At 46.7% G+C, this 13,193-nt stretch overlaps 1 pseudogene; it reads left to right on the top strand.

The window, feature by feature from the left end:
* The window catches only part of LOC133370637 (cytochrome P450 2G1-like), a 26,354-nt pseudogene extending 13,161 nt beyond the window's left edge, over positions 1-13,193 (top strand).

Below are 13,193 nucleotides of genomic sequence, written 5' to 3'. Positions count from 1 at the left end.
CCCGAATCCCCAGACAACTACATCCCTGCTCTTATCGGCTGTTGAGTTTTTGGTTTCCTTTTCCAGGGGTTGCTTTAGCCAATGGGGAGAGATGGAGGCAACTCTGCCGTTTCACGCTCAGCACCTTGCGGAATTTTGGAATGGGGAAACGGTCCATCGAAGAGCGAATCCAGGAGGAGTCCCAGTTCCTGCTGGAGGAATTCAGGAAAACAAAGGGTTGGGTATATTTTTCTCTCTCCTTGTATTGTGAAACAGGGGAAGGGCCCCCTAGCTCAGAGGCCGAGCGTCTACTGTGCATAAAGAAGGTCCCCAGTTCAATCTCTGGCAGCCTCCGCAGGGAGGGCTGGGAGAGACTCCTTGTTCTGAAAGCCTGCAGAGCTGCTGCTGTCAGTCAGTGCAGGCAAGACTGGGCGAGAGGGGCGGACGGTCTGAGCCGGCATGAGGCAGCTCCGTGCCTTCCTGTGTAAAACTGACCGGTTACATGATCCCGCTCTCTTCTCAGAGGGGAATATATTTATTCTTTTGCAAGCCTAGTGGTTCTGTTTCTCTTTATTTGTTGCTGTGACTCAAAGCCTAGAACAAACAATTTCTTGGCTTTGTTTGGAAGTTAATCAGATGGAGCAGAGTTCAGACGCACGGACACTACGAAAAGTGATGAAAAAGATTTCACAATTTCCTAATTGTGCTTGGGGGAAATTAAACAAAAAAAGTTTACAAAGTAAATTTTCTTGTAGGGAATAAATTTGCAGATTCTAGTCATTTGCTTTTTTTGTTAAAGAAAACATGCGCCTAAAATCCCAGTTTAGAACCACAAGAAATATGAATCCTCTCCTCCAAATTGTGTATGATGTAGGAAAGAAGCTGTCCCTCTCACAAGTCTGGTTCTCTTCTTCTTCTTCTTCTGTGCTGTACACAAGTTGAGAAAAAACTGCCCCCCACCCCGGCCCAGCAGTTTCAGCCTCTATTCTTTGAGCAACCCCGGCCATACCTTGAGCTTTGCCTTGTAGAAGCTCTCTTCTCCCTGCCCTTTGAGCAAATTGAGTCAACCCATCAGTCCATCTAATATTTTGTTTATTTATTTATTCTGCTCTTAGACCACCCTTCCCACCAAACATCCAATACAAATGACAAAACCTAAACAGTATAAACAATAAATTAAACACGATTAAAAACACAACACCCATCCATTCAGACAAGTCAGCGAAGGACATTAAAACAACTGTGCCTAAACTTTCACTCTTGCCCGAAATGCCTGTGCCGTAAGATATATTCTAAGCTGATGCCAAAGAACTGAAGGAGGCAGTTCCACAAGGAAAGGGGCCATCAGGGTAGAGGCTCTGTCCCGGGTCACCATACAACACCATACAACAGGCCATCACCTCCCCTACAGATGGCAGATCTCAGAATGGCAGCCACATGGCCCTGCACATATTCTATACTCTGCAGGATCCCAGGAAGACTTTCCTCATATTTCTATCTCAGTTCCTTTTGTAGTGGAGATGCGAGGGGCAAACGTGCCCTGCCACTGACCAACAGCCCCTCCCATTGGCATCAGCACACAACACCCTTGGGCAAATGTGTTGGATGCAGGCAGCCCAGAAGGCTCCCCACAGCTGCCACCAGCCCTCCTTCCATTTTTCTTTTCTTTTTTTCAGGGATGCCACCAGATTAATTATGCTGCGATGCATCTGGTCTCCATCCCTGATATAGCATCACTCTGCAGGGCAATGTTAGGCATAGAGGCCTTGTGGGCGAATTAAGATGGCAGCAGCCAGAAGGTTGTAGAGTCAGAAACTCGAGGAGCTGTAGGTGAAAAACTGCCAGAGACAGAAAGGACTGGGACACTTTAAGAGAGCCAGAATAAAGGAAAGGTTCACGAGAGCTCAGTTGGGAAAGGCAGCATGAAGGAGTCTGGAGAAGGCCAGATGCAGAAGGACCCAGAAGCCGAACCGAGGGATGCCAATTGATCTGTTGGCTTGGCTAGGGAAACTGTCTAGAACAGGTATAGCTGGATGCATTGCTGTTTTTAACCACTCTTCCGGGAACTACTCAACCTGTAAAATTAGTATTTTCCTAAAAATCAGTTTTAATTGCTTAATATGTTGCCTTAATAACCCTTAAGTAGACTTTATTTGGGGGAAAGTGGCCTGAAGCCACCTTATTCACCCCATGCCTAGGTGCAGCCCTGTAGCCCACCTTCCTTATTAGGTGGGGCATGGGGGGGAAGTACCCCCAGTCCAACGAACTACAAAATTCCCCAGCACTAGTGAATCCCGCCTGCCCTCTCTCTTCCATTTGTCCTGTCTCTGCCCAACTGGCATTCCAGGCTCAGTTCCCTCCTCCCACTTACCAGAGCATTTTACACTCCAAGCAATCTCCTCGCTGCTCCCCTCCCAGCCCCAAACAGAGCAGGTAACCAACTGTCTGCAGGGGTGGTAGGTGAGGGGGCTCACTGGCCCTATTCTACAGGTTGGCTGAGACCATGACTTGCAAGTCCATTGCTAGGTAAAGATGGGGGGGGGATCCTGGTTTCTATGCCAAGACGAGCTTACAGGTTCACCCTTTGACCCCACATTCTTCCTGAGCCGGTCCGTTTCCAATGTCATCTGCTCCATTGTCTTTGGCCAACGCTTCGACTATGAAGACAAAGGCTTCCTCTCTTTATTGTCCAAGATCAATGAGAACTTTATGGTGATGAGCGGTACCTGGGGCCAGGTGAGGACTGCGGCTAGGATGTGAAGAAATTGGGCTGAGAGGCTTCCCTCCTCTCAAGAGGGCTTCCTGAGGAACTGATGCCTTCCTCGTCAGTGGAGGAAGAATCCCGGGAGGCCAAGGATGGCAGCAAATGAACTTGGGTGTAGCTTTAGGTCAGCCATGATAAGGGTAGCATCCACAGTTGGTTGTTGTTCTTGGCCCATCTGCACAAAAAAATATGTCAAGTCAGTTTCCTTGGAAGGTTTCCAGATGTGAGGTGAGGCAAGATCAGGTGATGTTGTTTTTCTACAACTACAACGTGATGGGTTCAGCCAATGAAACTGACTGGAAGGGGGTTGAGGACAGACAAAAGGAAGGAAGAACAGACAACTTCACCTGCTTTAATTTATGGAATTTATCACCACAAGATTTGGTGATGCCCATCAGCTCAAGAGCTTGAAAAGGGAATTAGACAAATCCACACAGGAGGAGAGGGTCATGAAGGGCTGTTTCTTTGTGTTGTTGTTGTAAGCTGCCCCAAGAATGGAGCTAGTTAAGAGGGTTGCGTATAAGCACTTAAAATAAATAGAAAGACATCAGCCACAAAGTGAAAGGTTAAAACTATGGTATTTGCTACCAGACATTATAGTGACAGCCAAAGCTTTCAGTGGCTGTATTATTACCTGGTGTTTATGGCATGGTACATTTATTTTTGCTTTTAATAATGTTATAAGTTGCTTGGAGACCTTCAGGTAACAAGCGACTAATAAACCCCATCATTATTATTATTATTGAAGGAAGATAGATTAGGTGATCACAATATTTGGCCTCCAGGAATAAATGGCATCAAATGATGAAGCCAAAGAAGTTAGTGAGCAACTGACAAAGTTCCCAAGGACATCTCTTTAGTGGGGATGGAGTTGGAAACTGGAGGCAAGATCTGGAAGAAATCTTCTTGCAGACAACACAGACAGCCTTCCCCAATGTGGCAACGCCCACCAGATGTTTTGGACTGCAACTCCCATCAGCCCCCACCAGAAGCAGCTCGCACAGTGGGGCTGAGCCATAGCTGGAGCAACAGTCAATGCAACTTACCAGGAAGAGTGGGGGGAAGGTGGCAGTGAGGGCAGGGCTGTGCGGATGCAGTGGAGGAGCCTCACCGCCATATTGCTCCTCTTCCTCCTGGTAAGCGGCCACTCCTGGCCCTCCCCATCATGGAGGGCATCAGGTTAGGGAAGGCGCCCCAAGCCAAGCTATATTTCACAACAAGCCATCTTTGAGGAAAGGCTGCGAGTCCTTTGCAGGGACTCAGAAGCAGAGTACTTGAAGGTACTTGAAGGACTAGTGTCTTAAACATGACACATCTTTATTCTCTGTCCTTACCTGCAGCTGTATGAGATGTTTTTGTGGATCATGAGGTTCATGCCAGGCCCCCACAAGCGGCTTTTCCGGAACCTCGATGATATCTATGACTTTGTGGCTGAGAGGATCAAGGTGAACGAAGCGTCACTTGACCCTGAAAATCCCCGGGATTTTATCGACTGCTTCCTTATTCAAATGGACAAGGTATCATGCTTCTGACCTGTGTGGGGAGGTCATGGCTACAAAAGGACACTGCCCTATGGGGATGAAAAAGGACCACCTTCTCCAAAGTGAACAAAACTGGCTAAGATGATCCTCAGGGGGTCCTTCCCTGGGTCCCCTCCCCCCATTTTCCCAGGTGAGATGAGGTGAATGGGGACTGAGGGGGGGGGCGGTCTGGTTGTCGTCCCCTGACTTTGGAGTGCTTTCTTCAGATAGGCTAGTCTGACTGGTGCCAGCTCTGATGTCCTGCTGGCACTGGGCTAAGATCTTTTTATTTCGCCAGCTTTATTAAATCTTTTTAGCTCTGTTTTAAAAGCAGGCCCTTTTGTGGCTGCTCCCGTTTTATAAACTGGGTTATTATTGGCAGGCAGGCGGGGGGGGATTGTTTGTTTAGAAATCTTGTAAGCTGTTCCGGGAGCCCATAGACTGAGGAGTGAAATACAAGGCCAGAAATGAGTGAGCTATCCTACTTGGCAAGGGATGGAGTTGGGGAAAAGGGGTGAGGTTACTCTGTGGTGGAACAACTGCCACATTGAATGCCAAGCTGGCTCACTATGGCCAGGGTGGAATGTGAGGAGCTGGCTTCATTTTTTTTCCCCTTTCAACTTTTATTCATTTACTCAATGGAAGAAAATTTACTATATTTAACTCCAGGGCTGATAGATCCGGTCCCTTTGGGGGAGAGCACGAGGGGATCCACAGACTCCCCTGACTCACCCCACAGTATCCTATGGCCTCTCAGCCACCTGCCCAGGGAGCACAGGGTCCCTCCCTGAATACATATAATGATGACGATGGCCTACCTTGCAAGCCTATTGTTAGGATTGCTGAAAGATGACATGGACTGAAGTGGTTTGAATACTTTATGGTCTGTATAAAGGCTCAATGGGGATTTAAGGAAGGAGCTAGGGATCAGCCATTTTGTGGTGATAAATACTTCCTGATGTGAGGAGCAGAATACATGATTTTGTCCCACAAAGTTTCATGATGTGTCTCCACTATACATATCAAGCAGGACTGAAAATATGAACAGGGTTCTCTGTGTTGTTGAAGGAGAGCAAAAACCCTCTGAGTGAATTTCACGTCAGGACGATGATCATGACCGTTCTCAACCTGTTTGTTGCCGGGACTGAGACTGTGAGCTCCACACTCCGGTTTGCATTCCTGATTCTGATGAAATATCCAGAAGTGCAAGGTGATTTGGGATGGATGCGAGAGAGCAAAGGAAGGCACATGCAGGGCTGAGGGTTGAGTTCAGAAAGGCTGCTGCTATAATAGAGATACATCACATTGAGGAATTTGTGTCTGGCAGTCTCTTTGGGCCCTGGAAGTGTTGGGTGAAGCTCTCCAGGTTCTTGGCTATTCCGTCCAGAGGGAGTGGGGAGAAAGGGTTGCAGGAGGACACAGAGGCTGGCTGTTGGCCTAGAAGGAGGGCAGCAAATGGGGTGCACTGCAGATGCTGCTGGACTACAACCCCATCAACATTTATTTCTTATTTATTTCAACCATTTATGCACAGCTTAACACCATAGTTTCTAAGTGGTGCACAATAAAGTTACAGAAGATAATTATTAGAATTAAGCAGGAAAAAATGTCTTTAAATGTCTGCTGAAATAAACAGGTCTTCACCAAGCACCAGAAGTTCAACAGGAAAGGGTGCCTGTCTGACCTCAGCCAGGAGGGAGTTCTACAGAACTGGGCCCATGATACTAAACACACATTCACAGAGGATGCAAGGTGTGCATCTGAGCATGGAGGACCACTAACAGCAACTCTCCCAAAGACCTCAGTAATCAGGCACGGATATGAGACATCAGGTGGTCCTTAAGCTATCCTGGACCAAGTTGTTAAGAGTCTCGTAAATTACTATAAGAACCTTGAATGTGGCCCAGGAGCCAGTATCATCAGCCATGCTGTTATGAAGTCCAACAACATCTGGAGGGCACCACGTTGGTGACATTAGCATTATCCTTCTACTGGTCCATTCCCAGAGAACATTATATGAGCAGGAAGCTTAGAAGGAACTCGAGCATTATGCAGATTTCCATAGCAAAATTGGCCCTTGTTTCTGATAATCACAAATTTAAGCCCGATTCACATCTGTATAGGGACCATGGCTTCCAGTGGAAGAACCCTGGAAATTGTCATTCCTCGTGGGGCTGGATATCGCTAATTCTCAGCAGCCTCACAAAATCACACTTCCAGAGTTCTTTGGCAGGAGTTCAAACCAGTTTGAAACGTGTGCCCATTGTTATCCTCTGTTCATCTCTGCAGCAAAAGTGATCCAAGAGATTGATGATGTGATTGGGACGGAGTGCATGCCGGCAGTGGACAAGCGGGCCCAGATGCCGTACACTGACGCCGTGATCCATGAGATCCAGAGATTTAGTGACGTCATCCCCATGAACCTCCCTCATGCCCTGACACGGACGACGCAGTTCAGGGGCTACACCTTGCCGAAGGTGATGCCTTAAGATAAGGAGGTGTCGGACAGGGAGGCCAGTGGCTCTGTATAATTGACCACTATGGAGTCCTGAGGCGCCCAAGGACCTCCTGATGAGCAAATCCTGCCCAGGCAGGAAGGTCATGTCAATTGGGGACAATCTCTTCTGGGGCTGGAATCGTGAAGAGTCCCAACGTTGCCTCCGCTGCTGTTTAGATTTGTTTGGGCCAAGAGGCCTCAGGCTGCCTCTTGACTTAAAGCTGGGGCAGATTCTGACCCTCTCTTGGCCTCACCTTTCTCTAGGGCACAGATGTGTTTCCCTTGCTGACCTCTGTGCTAAGAGACCCTAAATACTTCAGTCACCCTGAGAAATTCAACCCGGCCCACTTCTTGGATGAACAGGGTCACTTCAAGAAGAGCGATCGATGCCTTCATGCCCTTCTCCACAGGTATCAAGATGGCGGAGGGGGAGGGAAAGGAGGAGGAGGCATTCTCCTTATTATTGTTGTTATTAATTAATTGGATCTATATCCCGCCCTTCCTCCCAGTAGGAGCCCAGGGTGGCCTGTGGTCTGGGGGGATGCTGTTGGTGGGTCTTTTTTATTGTAAGGGAAATGCAGTCAAGAGACTGGGAAGTGGACTGCAGCAGCAAATGATGGTCAACTTTCCAGAGCCCCTATCAGAATCTATTAAAGAGTTGTTCTGAGTCTCCAGGGCAGACTAAATATGCCATTAATTGTGTGAATGCTGCTGACTCCCGTGGAGTCTTCCCTCCTCGTGATGCAAATAGTGGCTTGGAGTGGGTTTTATTGGTTCCAGAGCAGAGGTGGTGGTGGGGAGAGTGTTACATTTCCCCTTCTCATCCGCCACGGTCCTTCTCCCTCCCCCCACGGGTGCTGCTTACATTTTTTACAATGTGCATATTAGGAGCCTTCATGCAGGTCCTTAAATAGTGCTTTGAAATGCTGCAGCATACCTGATTCCACACACACACACACACACACACACACACACACGGGTATGTATGTGGTTACCCTCTGTTGATGCCTGGTTTAGATTTCCATCTAACGCTTCCCCATACAAGTCATCCCTCAGACAGCAGAAAAGTTAAATTGAAGGGGGTGGGGAAAAGATAAGAGGGAGGGGGAAGAGGGGGAAGGGGGGATTCAGTATGTATATTTGTTTTGTCTTCTAAGTATGAAAAAGTTGAAAAAATTTTTTGTAAAAAAAATATGTTAAATTGTGCTCACCTCTCCATAGCTTGCAGAAGCCTCTTGTTCCATTGACTTGCAGGCAGCTGCGTAGTTTTTTTACAAAAATGTTTAAGGTGCTGTGTAACTCCATAAGCTAGCCTAAAATCATAATAAATAAATAAAAGCAACACTAAAACAAGTTTTAAAATGACGTTATTCATAGGAGATAAGACCAGAGTTGGAGTTAGAAAGTGCAAGAACTGCTCCTTTTGCAGCTGCAGAAGGGATTCTACTGCCCAGTCACAGCTGTCCTAAAGCTGCGCTTGCGATCGTCCACTCAGCTGTCACAGCAGGGAGACAAAAACAACAGTGCCCCAAATCAGCCTGCAATTTAATACATCTATGACCCTTGCCACTTACCTTCTCAGAAGGAAGTACCAGATCCCCTCTGGTGGACATTTGTGGCATAACAAGTTCATTAGGACCAACAAAAGAAGCATCACTTGGAGTGGCTTACGTCACTGTTCTTCAGCCTTGGGTCCAGAGGTTCTTGGACTACAACTCCCATCATCCCCAGCCAGCTTAGCCACTGGTCAAGGGATCATGGGAGTTGTAGTCCAACAACATCTGGGGATCCAAAGTTGAACAACTTATATGGAGTCCTCCTGCCATTTCAGAGAAGGAAAGTTTTTGAACAAGGCCCCCACCTGCAACAGCCGTTTAAAGCAGTCTCATTCCACTGTAAGAAGTCATGGCTTCTGCCAAAGAATCCTGGAAAGTGTCGTTTGTTAAGGGCACTGAGGGCTGTTAGGAGAGACCTCTATTCTCCTCACAGGGCGACAGTTTTCAGAGTGGTCTAACTCTCAGTCCCCAGGGAACTCTGGGACATAGGGGTCTCTCCCAACACTTCTCAGAGCCCTTAACAAACTACAGTTCCCAGGAATCTCTGGGGGAAGCCATGGCTGTTTCAAGTGGGATAAATACTGCTTTAAATGTATAGTGCAGATGGGGCCTTTGATGACTAGCAGAAAAAACAAAATGCAAGAGGACTTTCTCTTGTGCAGAGTGATTGATTGATTTGCTTTATTACGGTCAAAGACCAGCAGAACCCAATATACAATATAAAAAAATATAACCACAAATAACAGTACAATATACATACATTTCTGGGGAGAACTTTCCTGTTGGTCGCGTCTTCGTGGGGCCTGTTTATGCCGCCTCTCGCTGTTTGCTACGCTGGATGCTGGATGCTGAGAGTGAGAGGAGATGCCGCTTTCGGTTTCGCAAATGACGCACCTTGTGGACTATACGGGCCAGAAGCTTTATTGAACTTTACTGTAGTAACCTTTACCTGTTGTTTAGTTTTTTTGATGTTGTGATACTTATATATTATGACTTTGTACATCGCTCAGAGTGGCTGGGTTTCCAGCCAGATGGGCGATAAATAAATCGCAGAAATAAAATAAATAAATACTTGTGCTACATAATCTCTGATTAAAACCAAATCTCATTGTTAAAATTAGTGTGTTAATAAGGCTTTTCGATGTTTGATAGCTGCAGCACAGAAGCTCGCCACTTTAGATGAGACTCGAGGATCTGTGTCTGCTAAAAGATATTTCATGTAAAATGCAGCATCCCTACCCGGGATTTTTTGTAAAATTGGGGCGATGAGCAAACGTCTAAGATCATAATAAAAAGAACATTCTAATAAAACATGAGTCGCAGACTCAATGACACCAAGATCACAGGGGCAGAGACGATCTGCAACTGGAGTTTTTTGATATCTGCCCTCTAAGAGGGCAGAAGGCAAAACGTTATGCTTGGCCAGCATAAATGCTTTCCTAAACCTGGGAGTGTCAAGAGAAGCCAAGTATTGTGCAGGGGTAAAAGGCTTTATGTAGAGATTAAAACCAAGTTTGGTGCCTGCAAGGGACAAGTGGTTTTGAAATTCTACATCTAGTATTCTCTGTGTAATAGTCACCTTCGCTTGAGAGAAACCTGCTGACAGAAGTGAGGAGGGAGAAAAGCCTAAACTTGAGAGTTTAATGGCTAAGGATTTCTTCCACTTTGAGTGGAAGACATCAGATAGAACAAGAGGGGCTAGGCCAACAGGAAGAAACAATAATTTTAGCCAGTACTTGAACTTGAGTATCCAAATACGAGCCTCAATCAAAGGGAGCCCGGCTTCCAGACGTAGGATGGTATTAGGGACACAAAAGGGAGTGCCCAGTATGTTCCTAAGGAACTTTGTTTGAATGGTTTCGAAAGAAGTAAGTTTGCCATAAACACTTGTCTGTGCACCATATACTAGTTGGGAAATAACTTTGGCAATAAATACCGGTATGCCGGATGGCACAAATTGTCCACCTTTTGTATAATAAAAGGAGAGGAGAGCCTTGGTGCTCCTCTTAGCATTGGCCATGGTGCTATTTGCCTGTAGATGCCAGGCTCCAGAAGAGTGTAAGGTTATCCCAAGATATCTATATGAGGGTACTTGTTCTAGGGAGGTCCCATTCAGCCACCACCTATGTTTTTCCCTCTTCCTGGAGAACACAACGACCTTGGATTTGTCAAGGTTAATAACCAACGACTCCATGTTACAACAGCTAGCCAGGGCTCTAAGCAGACGACGAAGACCAGTGCTAGTAAGGGATACAAGTACTGCATTGTCTGCATAAAGGAGAATAGATACTGGCCTATTTGCAAGAGTAGGATAATGCGAGGGAACCTCCATCAGAGTTCTGATTAGGGAGTTGATATAAAGATTAAAAAGTGTAGGGGCTAAAATGCAGCCCTGTCTGACTCCTTTAGAAATGGTGATGGGCCTAGTCAAGCTGCCGCCACGGTTGCATCTTATACGAACTTGAGTGTTCTGATATAAACAGCGTGTAAGAGCGAAAAGCCGTCTGTCAATATCAGCAGACTCCAGTTTAGCCCAGAGCCTGTCTCTTGGTATGAAATCAAAAGCAGCCTTAAAATCTATAAAGGCTGCATATGAAGCCCCGCCAGTGCTCTTTGTATATTTTTCTATAAGGTGTTGGAGGACAAAAACGTGATCAATGGTTGAGCGGTTCGCTCTAAAACCGGCTTGTTCCTCTTCCAAACTGTTTTCCTGTTCAAGCCAGGTCAGTAATTTTATAAGTAGGTGTCTTGCATATAGCTGGCTGACAAGATTCAGCACACTAATGGGCGTGTAATTGGCAGGGATTGCCCGGCTGCCTTTTTTAAAAATGGGGATAATAGCAAGGCCCCAGTCCTCAGGAATACAGGTAGTTTGATCGATGCTCGTAAATAGAGCTGCCAGGACTGGAGCCCACCACTCTGGCTCTGATTTAAATACTTCAGCGGGATATTATCAGGCCCAGGTGCTTTACCCGGCTTCAGGTTAGTAATTAAGGAGATGACTTCCTTAACAGAGACTGGTGGCCAGTTAGGGAGATCCTTTGGAGGAATCTCAACCTGACGAACCCTGACTTGAGCACTTGAGTAGATGTTTTGAAAGCATAACTCCCAAGAGTTCACAGGTATATGGTAATCAAAATTAGCGATGGTGTTTGGCCAGCCCCTGGCCACTAACTTCCAGAAAGCAGACGAATCCTTAGTCCTTGAGGCTGTAATCAGGGACTGCCACTGCTGAGCCTGCGCTGCTCTTTCCCCCCGCTTGATTAGGTGTTTGTAGCTTTTCTTCAGATCTATGCATTCAGCGGGTAGTGCAGGAAGATTCTTGGATCTGTACTTCCTATATTTTTTAATTAACAGATTTTTTAGATCAATACATTCCTGGTCAAACCACAGTTTAGTATTGTGGGGGCGCATAGCAGACCTAGGCACCGGACTGGGAGTCAGGCAATGTTGTACTTCTGCAATCAGTTCCTGATATGCAGCAAGCATAGCTTCACCAGGGGCCACTGTAAGCAAAATTTCACCACAATGGAGACAGTTGTCTGACTGTAGTGTCTCTTTTAAGTTCTTCTCCAACTTGAGCGTCCATCTGACGCTGGAAGCTCTTGTTTCCGGTTCTATGTTCAGAGTTGGGAGCTGCGCAGCATGGATAATATAGTTACCGCAGCCCAATATCAAGATCAAGGGGAGGTGGTCACTTTCAGAGCAGATGTCAATAGAACAAGAAGATACAGCGCTTATCAGGTCAGCGGAAACTATAAAAAAAATCAATTAATGATGCTCCTGAACCAGAGAAATAAGTGTATTCACCATTTCTATCGCCGTTAACTGATCCATTAGCCAACACCAGGTTCAGACTATGTAACATTTGAACAATGCATAGGCCCACTTGTGCAGAGTTAGAATCATAGAACTGTAGAGTTGGAAGGGGCCTAGAAGGCCATTAAATCCAACCCCCTGCTCAGCAGGAATCCAACTTAAAGCATTCCTGACAGGTGGCCGTCCAGCTGCCTCTTGAATGCCTCCAGTGTTGGAGAGCCCACCACCTCCCTAAGCCTTGGGTTCCATTGCCTCTTCCCTGCTCTTTTCCCTGGACAGGAGCTGTGTCCCTTTAACAGCACCATTAGAGGCAGAAGAGCATTCCCTGGCAGGATGGGAAGAACATGGAGCTGTTCAAGGTACAAGGCCTCTGCCTAGAATACTCTGGCAAAGGGATGGGGAGAATTTGTTTGCTGAATTAGATTGTGAACAGGCTAGTTGCCTACTGCAAAGCATTTCCATTGCCTACAGCTGGAGGGGGAGTGGGCTGATCTGCTGATCAGTTGCAAAATCTCTTTGAAGCTGAATTTTTTGCTTTTGTTTTTTAAAAAGTGCTCCTTGGTTCTCTCCACAGGAAAAAGGATCTGTGCTGGGGAGGGCCTGGCCCGCATGGAGCTCTTTATCTTCCTGACTTCTGTCCTGCAACATTTCACGCTAAAGTCTCCCATTGACCCCAAGGACCTCGACCTCACACCACCAGTGAGCGGCTTTGCAAACATCCCGCCCACCTACCAGCTCTGCACTGTCTCACACTGAGCAAAGATTGGTCAAGGAGGCGGACAGGGAAGGAAAGTTCAACAAGTTTAATTGGATGGGGGGGGGCACAGAACATTACTGGAAGACCAGTGTGCAATAATCCAGACTATGAACCCACAAGGATGAAGCCTACAAGTCCCTGGAATGGAAGGTCCAAGTTCTAAATCAGCCATCCGCAACCTGGCCCACTTCAGCCAGCAGAGGTGTCATCCAAAACATCTGGAAGGCACCAGGCTGGAGAAGACTGGCCTAAGTGGCCAAGTGGAATAAAAGGACAATGCCAAAATTATATCCTGAAGTGC

This window comes from Rhineura floridana, chromosome 15, assembly GCF_030035675.1.
Source record: "Rhineura floridana isolate rRhiFlo1 chromosome 15, rRhiFlo1.hap2, whole genome shotgun sequence".
Taxonomy (NCBI): Eukaryota; Metazoa; Chordata; class Lepidosauria; order Squamata; family Rhineuridae; genus Rhineura; species Rhineura floridana.
Note: the sequence above shows the minus strand (reverse complement) of the source record. Positions and strands in the feature narration are given on the sequence as shown.